Source organism: Terrapene carolina, unplaced genomic scaffold, assembly GCF_002925995.2.
Source record: "Terrapene carolina triunguis isolate 2854851 unplaced genomic scaffold, T_m_triunguis-2.0 Scaffold38, whole genome shotgun sequence".
Taxonomy (NCBI): domain Eukaryota; kingdom Metazoa; phylum Chordata; order Testudines; family Emydidae; genus Terrapene; species Terrapene triunguis.
The window spans coordinates 9,042,666-9,062,818 of NW_020664389.1; the positions used below are offsets into that span (position 1 = coordinate 9,042,666).

Here is a 20,153-nt window from a genome sequence, read left to right on the forward strand (position 1 = left end):
TTGTATAATTTATATTTGTAAAGAACATATTCTGACTTAATTCAATAAGTCTTAATTTTATGTTCAAAGAACCTCTTTTAAAAATGGATATTATTTAAGATGTTCATCATCTATCCCAAATTAATTTCTCAACACTTTCCACTTACTGACCCGTATGCTCATAAAGACATAATTTAGAAAGCACTAACATCAATATTTAATTTAAGCCAAAATTTTAGTTACCTTAAAAGTTAAAAAACTAAATGCCTACTACAGGAAAACAAAAACAAAAAGCAGATTTCAAACACAATGTAAAATAGCTACCTATCAATCTTTCCCATGATACTTTCAACATTCATACTATCTTAGCCTGCAGATCCAATTATCCTCCAACATTTGCTGCTCAACCATGCTGAGATTATTCACCAGCCCTCCAGTTAGACTATAATAAAAGGTCTGTAGGTGCAGTTACACTCAGAGAAATAAGGTATATGTTTTAGAATTGCAATTGTCTTCTTTTGAGATACATATAATAAACACAGTGCAGTGGCAAATCAGACTACGGTACTTCCTGTTACTTTTTCAATCAATTTACATTATCCATTAACATATTATTAATGATCTATAATAAATATGGTAGTGCTCCAAATATGCTAGGTGCTGTATAGACATAAGAAGAAAAAGTCCTTTGACCTGAAGGAGCTTACAATTCAAGGCCTTGATCCTGCACTAAGGACCATTTGGATGAATCCCTATACTCATTCAGAGTTCCATTTAAGTCAACATGGCTCCACAAGGAGACAGGGGCCTGCCCACATAGAGCCAATTGCAAGATCAGGGCTTAAAAATAAATAAAATAAATAAATAAGTAAGTAAATAAAAAGAGTGGAACCTCATTAATCGGTACACATTATTATCCGCACAAAAGTTGGCAGATCTTTGCTACCTCTCAGCAAAAATTTAACAGCACAGACAACACTGCAGGTAAATCTCACATTTCTTATGCTGCATTGTTTTTACAAAATTAAACTATTGTGCATTTAACTGTATATTGTAAAGAATATTTTAACAATCCCAGCTACAAGACATCAGCAGGGTTTTTATCCTAGTTACCAGCAAACCCCTACTACTTGAGCTAAAAGAATAATTTCATTAGCTGGCAACAGTAGTAGGCTGTTTTCCTGTGTGTGAACCACCCACTAGAGGAGGATACAATACACACTTTACAGGAATTATACCTAATCACATACCAATATAAAATAAACCAAAGAGCAAAAACAGTTAAAATAAATTTTAAAAATGCATTTCACTTTATGCAGTATCCTTACTTTCTTATTGTATTTCTACTACTTTTACTGACCAATTTGCAAAATCAATAATTAACAATAGACTTTAAATATATTAATGTCTCTCCATATATTTCATGAAGGTATTGAGGTGCAGGTTGTGCCTCCAACATTGTTAAATTTACTTACCACACTACTGTTATGTAGTGTCCTTGTACAAAATTGTGACTTAACATGTGCAACTAGTTGTGAAGGACACCTTCTGAAGTCATAATCTATTAACAAAGATTTTATTGCTAAACTACATCACATAACATTAATCTACAGAAACTATGGAACACGGATAGCAAAGAGGCCAGCTATGGTCTCCCGGACTGTTTTAATAAAACCAGTGGACTGTCAATGGTAATGATTGTGAATGAAGGATCTTTTCAGTGTTACAAAATACAAAGTTTCCATGTTTATGCCACTCGGTGACATGACCTAAGTAGGTGATGGTCCTTCACATATACCTTTCTAACATAAAAAACACCTGGTGAAAATCCTGTGAGTTGCTAAGGGATAATAAATGCAAACACATAACCATACTTTCATTTATGTCACATTCTTACACATACACTCACAGTCAGTTCCCATAAACTGTCCATTCCCATAGTGAATTAGTTCTACTCATTGATGTGGTCTCTGACTGTGATTGATTTGCTATGAAAAGGGACAAAGTGTATTAAATAATTTGAATTCTTGCTGTGGGTACATATTGAGGCATCTGCATGCCAAACAGGTTCTAAAAGAGGGGTGAGTCCCTGTCAGATTATCTGAAATTAGTGATTTTGGGAACACTGTAATTTAATAACTATATAACTTTTAAACCCAATGGTACCTCAAACAGTTCAAACTTACTAAGATGTGTAGTTTCAAATACCTTTTTTCGCCAAAGATATTCAAGACAGATAGAACTAGAAGACTGCAAAGATCCCATTAAAAGGAAAATTCTGATGCTCCATTAACCATGGAGTCACTATCAGAGTTTCCATAATATGTCTACAAAAAGAACAGGAGTACTTGTGGCACCTTAGAGACTAACAAATGTATTTATCTGTAGCCCACAAAAGCTTATGCTCAAATAAATTTGTTAGTCTCTAAGGTGCCACAAGTACTCCTGTTCTTTTTGCGGATACAGACTAACACGGCTGCTACTCTGAAACCTGTCATAATATGTCTGTAAAATAATCACTTCTATAAAGAAGTATAAGGAGATTATATACAATTTGAAAAGACACAAATCACTCAGTAATTTGTCTTTTTTAGCAACGTAGTATAGGCCAAATTGTGGCCTGGCTAGCACAGAGTAAGGAGAGACAGGTATTTGTATCAAAGAAAACAACGTGAGAGTAGAAGCAGGCTCTAAAGCAGTGTTTCCCAAACTTGGGACACCGCTTGTGTAGGGAGAGCCCCTGGCGGGCCGGGCCGGTTTGTTTACCTGCCCCGTCTGCAGGTCTGGCCGATTGTGGCCCCCACTGGCCGCGGTTCGCTACTTCAGACCAATGGGAGCTGCTGGAAGCGGTGCGGGCCGAGGAACGTACTGGCCGCCGCTTCCAGCATCTCCCATTGGCCTGGAGCAGTGAACCGCGGCCAGTGGGAGCCACGATCGTCCAGACCTGCGGACGGGGCATGTAAACAAACCGGCCCGACCCACCACGGGCTTTCCCTGCACAAGCGGAGGAACAAGTTTGGGAAACACTGCTCTAAAGGAAGCGGACAGAGCCTTGTCTCCACCCCTACTCCACCCCCGTCAGTGAACTTGGCAAAGAAGCTGTGCCAGTTTTAGACCCAGTACAGTTTACTCCTCTGCTGCAACCCTCTGAGGATGCTCTGGAGCAGTGCAACAATGTACTCAGGGTGGATTGTAAACTCACAATCTAGCCCTATATAAAGAACGACACTGAAATTGATGCATTTCTCCTTCACAACTCTATAACATTGTCTATTCTGGTCTTGTCTAGCATTGGTAAGATCAGGACATGTTTTATCTTTAGTATAACCTTGTAAAATGCTGCTTATTGTTAGTAGATACATAAAATATAATTTTATTGCAATAGAATAAACAAGTAGGTACAGAAGAATGCTTTTGATAGTATTCACAGCTATGTATGAAAGGAAACAAATATATACTGATTATGTCAGTCACTAAAATAATCCAAGTAAAGCTATGTTGTAGAGAGTATTTTTTTCATCTTAGACAAATTTAGGTGACACTAAGCATTTGCAGCTAACCTAGGCTTTTCCATAAAAATATATTTATAAAACACTAACTGATAAATAGGGCTTAGTATAGATTTTAGTGGTATTACAGTAAAAGAGTCCTTTTACAAAGAAAAAATGTACAGTAGCTTAAATTAATAAAAAAATCAATTAAAAAAATACAGAATTACTGATGGAATAACTAATGCTCAACCTGCTCCTGCTCCCTTTGAAGACTTTAGGAGTATTGCCTTTGACTTGAATGGATGCTGGATCAGGCCCTCTGTTTATATCTCAGACAAAAAATCCTGTTAGCCTGGGAGACTACATGTCAGTAACTTAAAATAATATTGTACTTACCCAAGAACAGGCAATAGAAACCCAGGAAAATCAAAGTTAAGACTGAACTTAAAAGAAGTTCAAACATGATAAAGGGGGTGGGGGGAATGCACAATTTATGCACCCAAACAACCTTATGCACCCAAACAACCTTAACTCTGCCCTGTAGTGATGTCAATTACAAGTGGAGAACCAGTGATGACAAAGCCAATTCAGTCAGGGTGGATGTGGTCCACTCCCAATAATCAATGAGGAGGTGTCAATAACAAGAGATGGAAAATTGCTTTGGTAGTGAACCAGACAATTCCAGTCCCTGTTCAAGCCCAAATTAATGGTGTTAAGTTTGCAAATGAATTGTAGCTCTGCAGTTTCTCTTTGACGTCTGTTTTTGAAGTTATTTTGTTGCAGGATGGCTACTTTTAAATCTGTTATTGAATGTCTGGGCTTATGCCCAAATAAATCTGTTAGTCTTTAAGGTGCCACTGGACTCCTCGTTGTTTTTGTGGATACAGATTAACATGGCTACCCCTCTGATACTTGACACCATGCAAGCCACTGAATTTAGCCGTATGAAGTGGAAATCTATCAACTTGATGAAAAAACTCGCACAGATACAGACAGACATCATCTTCCTATCCAAGTGCAAACAGATGGCCATCATACCAAATGGACTGAAGGTAAAAAAACCATTGCAGTCGACATACTACACTGACTATGGTGAGAGATTGTGCCACTGAGGAACCACCTGATCAGCATCCTGTACAGCAAACAGGAGAAGATCAAGGATGAGCTCTCAAAACTGGAGACTTCCATACAAAACCAACCTTCCACATGGCTGGACTTTACAAAAACAAGAAAAGCCATTTACAATGCACACTTTACTTCTCTACAGAGGAAAATGGACAGTAAACTATCTAAACTCCTACATGCCACAGGGGGCTACAACAGTGGTACCCTTAACTCACCCAACAATATTGTTAATCTATCTACCACACACTTAGCCCAGCAGAAGAGTCTGTCCTATTTCGGGGACTCTCTTTCTGCACCACTATCCCCACGCACATGATATAGTTCTGCGGTGATCTGGAAGCCCACTTTCACCATCTCTGACTCAAGGAATATGTTCAACACACCACTGAACAGAGTACGGATCCACAGGAACCCTCCTACCATCACTACAAGAAGAAGAATTCTGCGTTGACTCCTCCTGATGGTTGAAATGACAGACTGGACTTCTACATAGAGTGCTTCCACAGATGTGCACAGGCTGAAATTGTGAACAAACAGCATCACTTGCCCCATAACCTCAGCCATACAGAATGCAATGCCATCCATAGCCTCAGAAACAACTCTGACATTATAATCAAAGGGGCTGACAAAGGAGGTGCTGTAGTCATCATGAACAGGTTCGATTATGAACAGGAGGCTGCCAGGCAACTCTCCAACACTACATTCTACATGCCACTATCCTCCAATCCCACTGAGGAGTACCAAAAGAAATGACACCATCTGCTCAACAAACTCCCTGCTACAGTACAGGAACAAATCTACACAGACACATCCCTAGAGCCCTGACCAGGGGTATTCTATCTGCTACCCAAGATCCATAAACCTGGAAACCCTGAACGCCCTATCATCTCAGGCATTGGCACTCTTACAGCAGGATTATCTGGCTATTTGGACACTCTCCTCAAACCATACGCTACCACCTACTTCCTGAGGAAACTACAATGCATTGGTGATCTTCCTGAAAACACCATCCTGGCCACCATGGATGTAGAACTCTTTATACCAATACTCCACACGAGGATGGACTACAAGCTGTCAGGAACAGTATCCCTGATGAGGCCACGGCACACCTGGTGGCTGAGTTTTGTAACTTTGTCCTCACCCACTACCATTTCAGATTTGGGGACAACTTATACCTTCAAGGCAGCGGCACTGCTATGGGTACCCGCATGGCCCCACAGTATGCCAACATTTTTATGGCCAATTTAGAACAACTCTGCCTCTGTTCTCATCCACTAGTGCCCCTCCTGTACTTGCACTACATTGATGACATCTTCATCATATGGACCCATGCGAAGGAGGCTCTTGAAGAATTCCACGTGGATTTCAACAAATTTCTACCACACCATCAACCTCAGCCTGGACCAGTCCACACAAGAGATCCCCTTCATGGACGCTACAGTGCAAATAAGTGATGGTTACATAAACACCAACCTATACCAGAAACCTACTGACGGCTATTCTTACCTACATGCCTCCACCTTCCATCCAGGACACATCACACAATCCATTGTCTAAAGCCAAGCCCTAAGATACAACCATATTTGTGCCAATCCGTCACACAGAGACAAACACCTACAAGATCTTTATCAAGCATTCTTAAAACTACAATGCCCACCTGGGGAAGTGAGGAAACAGATTGACAGAGCGAGATGAGTACTCAGAAGTCACCTACTACAGGACAGGCCCAACAAGGAAAATAACAGAACACCATTGGCCATCACATACAGCCCCCAGCTAAAACCTCTCCAGCACATCATCAACGATCTACAACCTATCCTGGAAAATGATCCCTCACTCTCACAGACCTTGGGAGGCAGGCCGGTACTCACTTAGAGATAGCCCCCCCAACCACCAGCAATTACACACCACACCACAGAAACACTAAGGGTAGGTCTACACTTACCCGGTAGTTCAGCGGCAAGCGATCGAACTTCTGGGTTCGACTTTCGCGTCTTATCTGGACGCGATAAGTCGAACCCGGAAGTGCTCGCCGTCGACTGCAGTACTCCTGCTCGGCGAGAGGAGTACCACGGCATCGACGGGGGAGCCTGCCTGCCGCGTGTGGACCGAGGTAAGTTCGAACTAAGATACTTCGAACTTCAGCTACGTTATTCACGTACCTTAGTTTGACTTGGGGGGTTAGTGTAGACCTGCCCTAAGCGAGGAACTAATCCCGTTGCCTACTCTGTCCCCATATCTACTTTAGCGACACCATCATAGGACCCAACCACATCAGCCACACCATCAGGGGCTCATTCACCTGCACATCTACTAATATGATATATGCCATCATGTGCCAGCAATGCCTCTCTGCCATGTGCATTGGCCAAACCAGACAGTCTCTACGTAAAAGAATAAATTGACACAAATCAGACATCAGGAATGGTAACCTACAAAAGCCAGTAGGAGAACACTTCAATCTCCCTGGACATTCAATAACAGGTTTAAAAGTAGCCATCCTACAACAAAAAAACTTCAAAAACAGACGTCAAAGAGAAACTGCAAAGCTACAATTCATTTGCAAACTTAACACCATTAATTTGGGCTTGAACAGGGACTGGAATTGTCTGGTTCACTACAAAAGCAATTTTCTCTCTCTTGGTATTGACACCTCCTCATTGATTATTGGGAGTGGACCACATCCACCCTGGCTAAATTGGCCTGGTCATCACTGGTTCTCCACTTGTAAAGTAATTCCCTTCTCTTCTTGTGCCAGTATATTTATATTGTATCTGTAATTGTTACTCCATGCATCTGAAGAAGTGTTTTTTTACACACAAAAGCGTATGCCCAAATAAATCTGTTAGTCTTTAAGGTGCCACTGGACTCCTCATTGTTTTTGTGGATACAGACTAACACAGCTACCCCTCTGATACATCTGAAAAACAATTGTTTTTTTCCCCCTCAGAGTGTCACAAAATGATAGTGATAAGGTTGTTTGGGTGCATTAAATGTACATTTACAGAAAATAATATTTTTGGATTTCTTTAAGAGCAGATGCTTCCATCATTCTAGTGAAGTCTATTAGCTGGACATAGCTAAAAGAGCTGCTACTAAAGGGCTAGGACCAGAAGTTTCTCCTCCATGTTCCAGTATCAGAAGAGGAAAAATACAGATTTGTTTAGATAGTACATAAAAGGGGATTCAAACATTTGGCATCAGGAGTCTCACTCTGTCCCTCTCTGGATGTCATCATGAAGGTACTGGTAATTAGTTGGTTAAGAAAAATAATGTGGTATTGTTTCTCAACTGAAAAACAAAAATGGGGATGTGTCATAATTCTTCTGTTCCTCCAGTTTTGCATAGTTTTTGGAAAGTTTTTTGCAAAATCTTTACTAATTGAGGCTATCATTACTATAACTACCTTCTATATTAAGGCACACTAATATATAATAGATACAGTGAACACTGAATCACTCAAAAGAATATAGTGAACAAATATGAGAATGTCTTGCTGTCTAAAACCATTGTGTAAGATAAGATATATCTTGAGGGTTTTTTTCCATTCTCTCCTTCTCTTCTTTTATTAGTTTCAGAGGAAAGGTTCCTATCTGTTCATAATCTGTGCATAGATGACTGCAGCTGAAAAAAGTGCATTGTTTTCTTCCAGATTCTGCACACTCTAATCTGAACAGGAAACAATTATAATGCAAATTTTTGCTTTATTCCCTGCAGGAGTTCACTGACTGATTCCTTCACTGCATGAACTGCAAGCAGTGGTACATTTCAGCTTTCTTTCTTTTGACTTTGTGCGTGCATATTGCAAACAATATAGTATAGGGGCTTTGTTTTCTTTTGTTTTGCTGTGTTATATTCAAAAGCTGCCTTTTTAAAATTACACAAACTATTGGCCAAAAGATACCCTCAAGGACATGCTTACAGCTTCCTTTAATTGCACTAGGACTGCAATGAGTATTTGAGAGACCAATATTTGGCTTTATGCTGTTGAAATTTTTATACTCAGCAATTTAATTTAACGTTTCCTTGGCACCCATAACCCAGCCCTTTGCACATAAGGTTAAGGTTTTTTTGTATCACTCTTTATGGTACTAACTGTAAGATATAGTGTAACTATGAAAAGTGTGTTTGCAACTTTAATATCATGTGGTTTCCTATTTACTTCTTTTTGATTTCATAGAAAGTTTGCTCAATGTATTAAAAACAACCAACTTCTCTCTCTCTCTCTCCAGCAGGCTGTTGTGACAACTCAATATGGGTTCATAGTTGGCTGTGTGCTTTCATTCTCATTCATCATTACTGATACTCCTGACCCAACTGGGGTGCATTTGATATGTACACTTACAGTCAATCTCATCTGGGTCAGTTTTACTGGTGATGATAAATGAAAAGAAAAGGACACAGCTTGACTTTCAGATGCTAGGCTGTATGTGCAGGACTGGCTAAAACCTTTTTATATGGAATCAGAGTGAGCCTACAATGTCATTTTCACCAAACCAACATTCAAAATAGAACCACATTTTAATGTCTTACTATACATGGAACATCGATGAGTTACAAATGCTATAGCTATTGTAATTTGAATTTTCTTAGTTTGAAAAGGCAACACAATGGCTATCACACTGTACTGGCAGTCAGGAGAGTTGGGTTCTAATCCAATGTTGGCCTGCTGCGTGGCCTTGGACAAGTCTCTTCACCTCTCAGTATCTCTGTTTCTCCTCCCAGCCTTAATTTGTCTTGTCTCTTTAGACTGTAAATTCTTCAGGGTAGAGACGGTCTCTTATGATGCATTTGTACAGTGTTTGGCACACTGGAACCTCTAGGCACTATGGGAATACCAATAATAAATAATATTAATAACTTTGTGCGTGTACAGTCTCAGCCAGTATATTGCATTAATGACATTTTTGCATTCCATTTCAATGGTTTCTTTTTAAAATTAAAGAGGAAGCAAAAAGGTCTCTGAATATTTGAGTATGCTATCGTACATCCAGATATCACATAGTCATATAAACGTACCAGAGTATTTATTTGAAGGTATAATAATTTTATCACACACTGAAATCAAAATTCTCTTGCTTTTAGGTTTTGCACCTCAGAGAGCATGATGAACTAAAGAGACATTAGGAAATTGTTGTATGGAGCAGAAACCTAGGTCACCAGACCTTTTAGACTCTTTCAGCTGCTAACTTAAAGGTTGGAATAGACCTGTTGCTATGGAAAGGAGGTAGAGAATGCCAGCTTTGCATCCCATCCTCACTGCTTCCCCTCCACTTGCTTCCTCTCCCTGAAGATCCCTCTGTGTGAGTAGGAGTACTCTGTACCTCGGCAGTTGGAAATGGTCACCAGGGCCTCAGTGGCCACCTGAACTACTGCCCTGATCAGCAATAATTATTGAAAGGAGGCTGAAGGGGTGCAGAACTATCATCTAAGGGCTGGTCTATACTTAGCCGCTAGTTCGGCGGCTGGAAATCGAACTTCCTGGTTCGATTTATCGCGTCTCGTCTGGACGTGATAAATCAAACCAGGAAGCGCTCGCCGTCGACTGCGGTACTCCAGCTCAACGAGAGGAGTACCGCGGAGTCGACGGGGAGCCTGCCTGCCGCGTGTGGACCGCGTCTGAACCGCGGTAAGTTCGAAGTAAGGTATGTCGACTTCAGCTACGTTATTCACGTAGCTGAAGTTGCGTACCTTACTTCGACTTGGGGGGTTAGTGTAGACCAGGCCTTACATATCCTGGCTGGCTAAGAAAGGGAAGGCCCAACACAGAATGTCTCACCTCTTAACATAGCCACTGCAGGGATGGGAAATACCCCGCCGCCCCTATCCAATGAGAGGAAGCATTGGGATTACTGAAGATAAATTGAGTGTCTGGGAAGGATCAATTTGCTTGAGGTGGAGGAGGATGCCCAAACTGCTTGGGATGAGAGGAGGAAATCCATCCGCTGGAGAGGGGAAGTACAGAAAAAGTCAATTTGCTAGGAGGAGGTTGCTGCAGAAAGAGGATCGTCTCATGGGTGGATTAGTTTTCTGAGGACAGAGGATGAATTGACTATGGGGAGAGAGGATGAGTATAGTAGAGGGTTTGTAGAGGATGGATTGAAAATCAGAGATTTGCTTGGGGAGACAGAGTAAAGGGATGGCCTGGGGAACAAATTTGATTGGGAACTAGTAGGGGAAGGGAGAAGAATAATTTGAGTGGTGAGCCTGAGGTGTAGGCAGAGAGAATACAGGACTGGAGGTAGAGGATGGACTCATGGAAGCAATGCTGGACTGATGAGGCTGAAAGGGCAGAAGCACCATTGGGGGATGAAGGTAGGGCAGAGGCTGGATTGGGGCAGATAAATAACTGGAGAGGATTCTAGGAGAAAAAATTAATTGTGGCAGAGGACTGATGGTGTGGGGGGCAATAAATGGATTGGGAGCTCAGAACTGATGGGACTGAGGGTCAGAGGATAGATGGATGGATGGATGGAGAACAAGAGATTAATGGATGAAGGGGACTGGGCATGTTCAGTATGGATTAAGGGGTCAGGTGGAACAGAGAATATATGGATTGTTTGAGTGGAGAATGGTGTGAAGTGTTTTTCTAGTTCTGTGGGTGTTTGATCACAAGGACATCAGTGTTTTGAAACCTCAGATTGTTATTGCATGTTTTGTGTTTAATTTATCTCCAGTTATTCTAGAACTGAAAATAAATAGCAAGTAGTGTTCCATTTATGTTCTTCGGGTTTGCTGTTTTCTAAAATCTTTTGAAATACATGACATTCCACATGGCATGTCACAAATTTTAGACGAGGACCCACAGGTCTCTGTTCATATTTTTATTGCCTTTCCTCAGCATTTCAGAGCCTCACAACTTTGTTATCCAGTGATAGGTCTAGGTTGGAGGATTCAAATTTTATACTCAGTATACCGGTGCATAGTGTTTTCTGGGACATGCATCCCCACAGCCGACAAAATCAGATGTGGAAATGTAATTTAATAATTGAACATTCAGCATAATTAAATGAGCAAAGTTCTCTCCTTTTTACACAGGATACTCTTTCAACGTCTGAAGTGTCATTTAATCTATTGTACCAGTTATTCTGGGAGTTATAGGTGATTTCCAATTTTTTAAATGTAGGATATTTTGATACCAGTAAGGCTCATAGGAACCAGGATTCCTGTGAATCAGTAATTTTGATCATTGGTTTGTTGAGCGCCCCTCTATATACTGCCTTGAACAAAAGAAGCCTCTATTATTATATTAATTCTTATATATACCACTTCCCAAAGGCACCATAAAATATGTAGCAAAGCTTCAGGAAATTCTCTCCATCTCTAATCCATATGAATATCTTTAATGTCCACCTTGAACATATGGCTGGAGTACCAATTTTGTTACATTTTGATATGGCCCAGGAGAACTCTATTATATAAATTGAGGTGGCCTCCATAATTTTTTTCCATGACCTTCATTAAATAAGTATATTGATGTGGCACATCTGTCATTCTGCCCACTTTGTTAATAATTTTACCAAGGGTGAACATTCTGGAGTCAAATTGATTGACTGCCTATTTGCATTTGAGAAGTGGCATCCTCTTCCACTTCCCCTCCCCCTCCCTCTGACAAATTTAATGTAGTTAATCAAATTGCATTATACATAATGTCTAATTGATAGGTGTTGCTAGAATTTATATTTTTTGGAGACCAAATTTTTGTTACATCTTTAATATGTTATTGTGGCTTGTACATGATATGAATAGGATACCTTTTCCCATCCATTGTTTCAACATCATTGATTTGTCTCCACTTAGTAAGGATGGATTATGGTGGATTATTGAATCCTCACATAACGGATCAAACAGTAGCTCACAGTTTAGTGATCATTTCAGCATATTATAGGTGGAGCTGACAGCAAGACCTATAGTTAAAACTGCCCAGCATTTTCCATTATAAGACTATGTTCATTAACTTTACCAAATTTAATCATCCAGGCAGAAATTTTCTATGCCAGGTGTCTGCCTTGGGCTGAACTTTTTGGAAAGTTTCAGCATAAATGTTTTATCATATCTAAGAAAGAGGTATGGAGAAAAATTTTATTTTACCAATATTCAAAGATTCTCATAACTATTTCATTGAGTAGCTGTTTCACCTCCATGCTTTGGAGCAGTGACTTGATATTTGGCAGGTAGATTGCCCTGGGGTCAGAGAGGTGCCAAATTCACCAAAATTTGGTTGAGTTAGAAGACAGGAACAGAAGGGCTTGTAACCACTAGAGCACAATGTCCTCCAGAAGCGAATATTAAACTCACAATTCCTGAAACTCAACATTCTTCTGCTGTCTGGAAAATAGCTGTGAGCCTCCCTGACCTCTCATCTCATGAGTCTCTCTCATCTTCCTTTAGAGGCTGATCTGCATAACAGATAACCTACTACTACTACCAGTTACTCCATTAGCTTCAGTGGCACAGGACAGTACTGTGGATCTAAAGGTTAAAAACCTATGGCGGTCAATATAGTATCACATAATGTAATTCAATTTGAATTTCTAAAAGCTAGTGAGTTATATGAAAATATAATTAAATATCATTAAAAAGAATATTAAAGTTGCAAAGTCAAGCATTCAAAAGTTAGGAAACAGATTCCACTTTGGATAAATACTTAAGCAGTAATTGAGCCAGAAAAGAAAGTGAGAATGACTTTATAAGCCTGATGGTTAGTGCATCTACCTGGGACATGGATAATTCCAAAGTGGAACATCTTCAACAGGACTGTGAATGACCCACATCAGAATATCCCATAGCCTAGTGATTAGGGCACTCTCTTAAGAGGGGAACACGTGTTCAACTCTTGTCTCCCCATCAAGCAGAGAGGGGAATTGAACCAGAGTCTCCCACATTCTAGGGGAGTCCTCTAACCAATGAGCTAAAAGTTTTCTTCTTCCAGATTATGAATGATGCCTGACCGCATACATGTACCCAGAGCATGTCTACTGGGTCAGGCCCCACAGGCAAGATAGGCAGGGCAATGTTTATCTTTCCCTGCTTTGAAGATCACCCTGTTGGGAGACAGGTCCCTGGACACCTAGACTGAGGCAATAGTGTGCATGTGTGATGCCCACATACCGTGGTCATCAGTGGGCGGGATGAACCTGGGACCTCTGAGGCTTAGTGCATGAGCCTCTACTGCATGAGCTAAAAGCCACATGGTTCTGAGCTTAGGCTGTAGCAAACTCATTAATCACTATGTGGTCTTGGTGCCACTACAGGGGGATAGAACACCACACCCAGGAGGTGCATGGGTTAAACGTGTCCAGGGGCAGAAACTTAGGCACCTAGGGATTTTTACAGAGGGGGAAAAATAACTGGTCTCCAATTGAGTCTAAGGTACCTTCTGGATTAGCCAGCATCTGAGCAGGAGTTTTGTGGATCACAATGACACATAAAACTGGGATTAAGGGTTTCAGCATACTAGTCCTTTTGTGGATCTGGGCCCTAATGCCTCAGTTCCCCATCTGTGAGATGGAGAGAACGATACCACCTCACCTGACAAGGCTGTTGTAAAGATAAATTCATTAACATTTGTGAAACAGTCAGATACTATGGAAATGGGTGCCATAGTAAAGCCCATAATTCTGTAATCCATGCAGGGTTTGAATGGTGTGGAGTAAATAAGGTATGGGCCACACATTCAATGATGAGGATAATAAAGAAATATTTAGTATCTACCAATTCAGGGAAACCATCCGTTACACCAGAAGCATGCAGCTCAAGTTAAGATTGAGGTGTGACAGTGCAAAGCAGAAAACTCATCTTTGTGCGTTCTCAAACCTAACGCCACTGAGTGCAGGGATGGTCTCCAGCTATTAATTAAACCTGCTTAGGGGCTGCTCTAATTTAGGGCAGCTGCTGACAGCCCTAAAATAACAAAACCACAGCTGGAAATTGTTACTCTGTATGGTTGTCCCAGCTTTCCTCTGGCCACATCCCCTTTTCCTATAATACAGACAACAGGAAAGTGGGAGATGGCATAGGATCTTCTACACTGAGTTTATATCACCATTGGATTCCCCTTACATTGTGCAAGAGGAGTGGGCATTCCTGATCTGGATACACTGGCTCTTTGTTCAGATGCTGCTGATGGTGGGGTGCGGTCACTACTCTGCAATGAGAATATGGATGACTAGATTTTGAATATAAGCTTATAAAATACTTTTATTTCTATTATTTTACTGAATATAGGTAACTTTCCTATAATTATTTACTTTTCAAATGTTTAGTAAACATTGTTAGAATTCAAATAAATAATCTCATAAAATAAAGTCAGACAGATATAAATGCAATCCAGTTAGTGCACACTCATTTTTACCAAAAATGGGGACTTATTTTCAAAATGAATCAAACATTTTCTGAATTGTTTTCCCCAAAAGATAGATGAATTGGCATGCCCATTACATGTTAACCCTCATCAAAGAGCAACACATGGCACCAGTTTGATCCACAATGAGCTTTTTCAAAGAGCACCAATGCCAATATCACTGTGCCAGTCTTGAACTGCAACTACTCTGATATTCTAAGCCTCTCCTGACAGGGAAGACCAGGCCTGCTAAATTGTGCAAAACCAGATGTGTGTTTTTCCAATTTTAATAAATATGGTGGGACTGATATTGACTGAACAAATTTCCTTTTTATCTTGAGCCAGATCTAAAGCAGAGTCTCTGGAGGGGATTTATCCAACTCTAGAAACTAAAATGTATGTTTAGGTTTTTTTTTAAATAATTCGTCTCTCTTCCTTTCAACGAAAGATATATATGTGAGGGTCTACCTTTCTATCACCCTGTTGTTCACCACAGATCATGCTGGACATCTTAGATCATCCATGGAGGAGTCTATGAAGAATTTATGTAGAGAGAGTCCCACATTATTTAGTGTATCTCAAATAAAAATAAAAGGCTGAGCACAAACCATAGTAATTAATAAATAATAGTACTCAACAGGGGAAGGCCAAGCATGCCATATAGGGAAGCATCCAATTAATCTCCCATTTGCTAAGACATCAAGTCAGTCCTTTCTATACACCATGTAGGGAATATAGACTTCATCCAGTATTTGACAGAGAGAGGGTTAAATCTCTTGTCTCTTTCTACAGCAGCATGAGACAGACCACAGGTGCCTGCACTCATTGCAGTGATTGCACTGTGGGATGTCTGGAGATGGGGGAGGTTTCAGCCAACTTACAACTGGTGATTATTCCCCATTAGAAAGAAGGATAAAAAAGTTGGTTTGCAACTAGAAAGTCAAACAGCAGCAGCTAAACTGTCTTTCAGATTGGTTGCCTGATCAAGACTCTTATGTCATTGATTTTTAGTTAGCAGTCCCACTGAAATCAATGAAGATTTCTGTTCAAACGTTAATGACATACTACTATTGTAAGTATTTCTAGGGTATCTGGGCACACACAAACAGCTTGTGAATTGCAACCTAATCTTGTTTGTTGAGAGACTTTTGTCTGATGAGACCTCACTCACCTCAAAGACTTCAGTTTGCAGAGCTGTATCAGCAGTATTCTCCCCCTCCCCCTTTCCAAATGCTGGGCCTAATTCTCTACCAGTTTTATGTCACTGTAACTCCACTGACTTCAATAGAGTTACCTCAGTATAAAATTTATGTAACAAAGGAAAGAATCAGGCTGTTTGTTAGTATGCCAGCCTTAATTCCTCCATTTACAGCAGGAAAATCTTTATTTTCTTTCACTTACAAACTGGTTCCAGCAAAATCTTATACTTCCCAGGTGGCAGAAGATGAACTTTGACTGTAAGGAACCTTTTGTAATGAAGTCCACTTTGCCTGCAGAGGCCTGGATTTAGCCTATGCCAGCTGGTCTGGGAGCAGAAGACCAGCTTCTTCCATCTACAGAATACTAGGAGATTGCTTGCACTTAGTACACAATACAAAATTGTTGTTTCTCTTTTTAAAACAAACAAACAAAACCTCTCTTCAGTGCTTAGCACAACAAATGGTTGTGTTAATTTTTTTTTACAGTACTACTTACAAATTAAGTTAAGCTATTTCTAAATAAAAGGTGACTGATAAAAATAAATAAAATTAGAAAATTATTTTAAATCCACTAGTTAACTATTTAACCTTTAAAGACTCCAGTGGGCTTAAAGAAACACTGTCAACTTAAAAATATCTAATTTCCTTATGTTGCTGATATATTTATAAATTTATTTTAAGAAAACTTATCTAACTTCATTATTCTTGTATGTTTACTTTTTGCATTTCTTCAACTTAGGCACTGAAAATCTACTCAATCAATTTTTTGTTTTTTGGGTTTTTTTTTAATTGTCAGTTTCACATTTGGGTTCCAACGGCTGTAATGTTTGGGAGTGAACACTGCAGAAAAATACTTAAATCAACTCTTCCATGTGTATTAAATCATGGAAACATTTCTCATAGGTTTTGTAAAAGCTTGTTTTCACAAAATTTAAATATGGGGCCATGTTTCAATTAAGTATTCCTGACTAAATGATACTGGGCTCAATTCTATACCCACTGAAACCAATATGAAAATTTCCATTTACTTCAGGAGTATGTGACAAACTGGGATTCCTTCAAATATCTTTGTTGTGAAGAGTGTAACTGTTTAATAATATACAAAATGGTAAACAAATTTAGAAGAAGAACTGAACAATCATATCCAACCAGCCTGCCAGGGAAAGCTTGAAAGCAAACTAACTACTCAAATTTGAGTTAGGCCAAAATATGAAGATTATTTCACTCACACACACACACCCCAACCCAAAACTATAGGATCTCTAAGGACAACAAATGATCCCGACCTGTGTTTTACGTCTTGTGCAAAAGACAGGATGCTCCACTATCTTGCTGTAGTAAAGGCTCCATACAGTCTTAAAGGGGAATGCTATTTATTGAGTAGCCAGGGTCATCATACAGCACCCAGGTGTTCCTGGGAAGCCGCCCTTCCATCTACTAACGAGGCCAAATTAAAATCAGGGAAATTCAATTATGAGGTCATAATAATTACTAAGCTTTAATTGACTTTCAAGTACAGTATTACAGAGACACTGCCTCAGCCGTTGAAATCCCCGCCAGGTGGCAAAACCCCTGTTGCGGTCAGAGTGCTGGGAAGGAGCTCAGCGCTAGTCTGCGCCCCCCCTCCTCCTTATCCCGAGAAGCCTTGGGTGGGACCTTTGCCTCCTCACACGCCATGTCAAATGGTGCATTGCACCTGTTCGCGCAGCAAGAAGCCCCCGAGCGCCTTTCGCTCATTAAACTCAACACGCCACAAAGGCGTCTTTGGGGGGGGGGGGGGGCCCTGATGTCCCCCTTTGCCATGGCATGCAAGCAAGGGCCCTTCCTTAGGTAACCGTGCCCTCGCTAGAGGAGAGCAGCCCCCCGGTGACCTGGTGCCCCAGTCCGGGGCGCAGACTTCCCCCTCACGCTGTTGCTTCCCCAGAGGAAGACGCAGCAGGGACGCTACCAGGACAAACTTCCAACCACTTTAGCACAGGCGGCGTGAGATCCTCCAGAGGCACCTGCTACCCGCAATTCCCAGTGCCCGCCTGCCCCGGGGAACAAGCGCGTGTGCAAAGTGCGGGAACTCCGCGGGAGGCTGGCGCTGCTCTCCGCCACAGGGGGGTTTATGGCAGTTACTTTTATGTGCCAAGCAGCAGGTTGGGGGGGAGGGGGAGCACAAACCCTCTGCGCTCCTCTCCCTCGTTAGGCGGCATCTAGCGGTCTCCTCACGCGCCTTGTCCCCCCAATGTCAGCGCGCCCCTGCCGAGCGGCTTTCCCTAGCGAGCGCCCGAAATGGGGAACTTTGCAGGGGAGGCGGCAGAGCCGCGAATGGACGGTCTCCGACGGGCGAGAGGCGATGGGGAGGTTTTGCGGCACTGCAGCAGCGGGAGCAGCTGCTGCAGCGAAGCCGGAGAGCTCCTTCCCGCCCCTCCCCGCGCCAGCCCAGAGGGGTCTCTCTCCATTGTGTGCGGCAGCGGCGCGCACTGCAGACCCAAGCGGAGCACTCAGCGATCCCGCCACCCGCAGCCTCCTAAGAGAGGGGGACGCTTGCCCCGACAGCAGCTCAGAGCCCTTCATCAATAATTCAGACGCTGCCAGGCTCCCCTCCTTACAATATGCTTCCCAGCTGAAAGCTCCCTAGCGTTTTACTCCCAGCCAACACAAGGGGAGTTGGGGAGGCAGAGAGGTTCTCTCATTTTATACCCCTGGGGTTACAAAGGGTTAAATTATTTCCCTCTTGCCCATCACAAAGCGGCGGACTGCACAAGGATTGTAAGGGAGAAGGGAGGCAGAGTTTATAACCACAGTATTTCTCCTCGAACGAGACATCCAAAAGAGGAGGAAAGACATTAGTGGAAACCTACTAGATTAAATTTCTTGCTCACGTACAAACTGTCCGAAATAGGGAAAGTACAAGGACAATCCCCCGAATGTTGCTCAAAGTTGCAGAGGTCTATTGCAGTAGTGCCAGCCTTCCTTTGCTAATCCAGTTTGTTTACTCAGCTCGCCTATAAACCATTAAACAGGCGCAGACCTCTGCAAAGTTACCCCGCCAAACGCGGAGAGCCTGTAACTCAATCAGCAACCAAGGCATCGGCTCCCCGTTTTGCAGCAATAGCGAGATGAAAGCGAAAGGCAAAGCTGAAATGCACCGTGAAATCGCTCTAAAAAGATGTTTTAACCCGTGCGCTCACACTCAAACACACCAAGGGATGAAGAATGCACAGCTTTAAAACTTCTTTGTTAATAATAATTTAAAAAACAGTGACAATAACGCAGAATCCCATCCCACAGTAACCTGACAACTTTAGAGACAATAAACAAATCTACAGTACCTGCAAAGAAACTTGTTGGATTGGTCATTGTACTAAGTCTGCATTAGGGTTTCCCTCTTTGATCATTCCCCATTTATTTTAGAAACTATTGACTTATTTTAAACCTATTCATGAATGCAGCATAACTACAAAACAATTGCACCCCTCTTGAACTTCTAGACGGGTCTTTAATATCATCCGCCGCATTGTCATTTGGGGGACTTACCCTGTGAGATAAGATTTTCAGAAAACTAGCAGTTCCATGATTCAGTCCTTGCAACTTTCCTTGCATAGAGAGACCTTTTTTTTTTTTTTTTTTTTTTTAAAAATTTTTTTTTTTTTTTTTTTTTTTTTTAGTTAAAAAAGACAAGCTGCTCAAAAGACTTTTAAATATAAAGGGGGATGAAACCGGATTTCTTCCCAATATCAGGACCCTGGAAAATCAAATCCTTCTTCAGAAGAGAATTCTTTCAGACCCGTTATCTGTATTACTATTAATGCGTAGAGCAGAAGGCATTGCATACAAATAGACCGAAGTATGAGCTTCTATTGGTGGCTGTGGAAGGCCCCTGGGTCCTACTGCTCTGTCTCTGAGAAACTACAAAGCAGCAATATGCAAGCAGCTTTGGAGAAGGAATGATTTGGAGGAGAAGGGGGAGGTAGAGGAGGCGGGGAATCTTGTTTAATTGATTCGTTACCTCTGGTATTGTAATACGTG

At 41.3% G+C, this 20,153-nt stretch overlaps 1 protein-coding gene across 3 annotated transcripts in view; it reads right to left on the reverse strand.

Annotated features, from left to right (window-relative positions):
• The window catches only part of ROBO1 (roundabout guidance receptor 1), a 1,048,580-nt gene extending 1,028,858 nt beyond the window's left edge, over window positions 1-19,722 (reverse strand). For all 3 annotated transcript variants that reach the window (XM_026652616.2, XM_026652620.2, XM_026652612.2), the window contains exon 1: window positions 19,662-19,722. The gene's annotated coding sequence lies outside the window, so the exon portion shown is untranslated. The remainder of the gene's footprint in view (window positions 1-19,661) is intronic.
• Window positions 19,723-20,153: the final 431 nt, after the last annotated feature.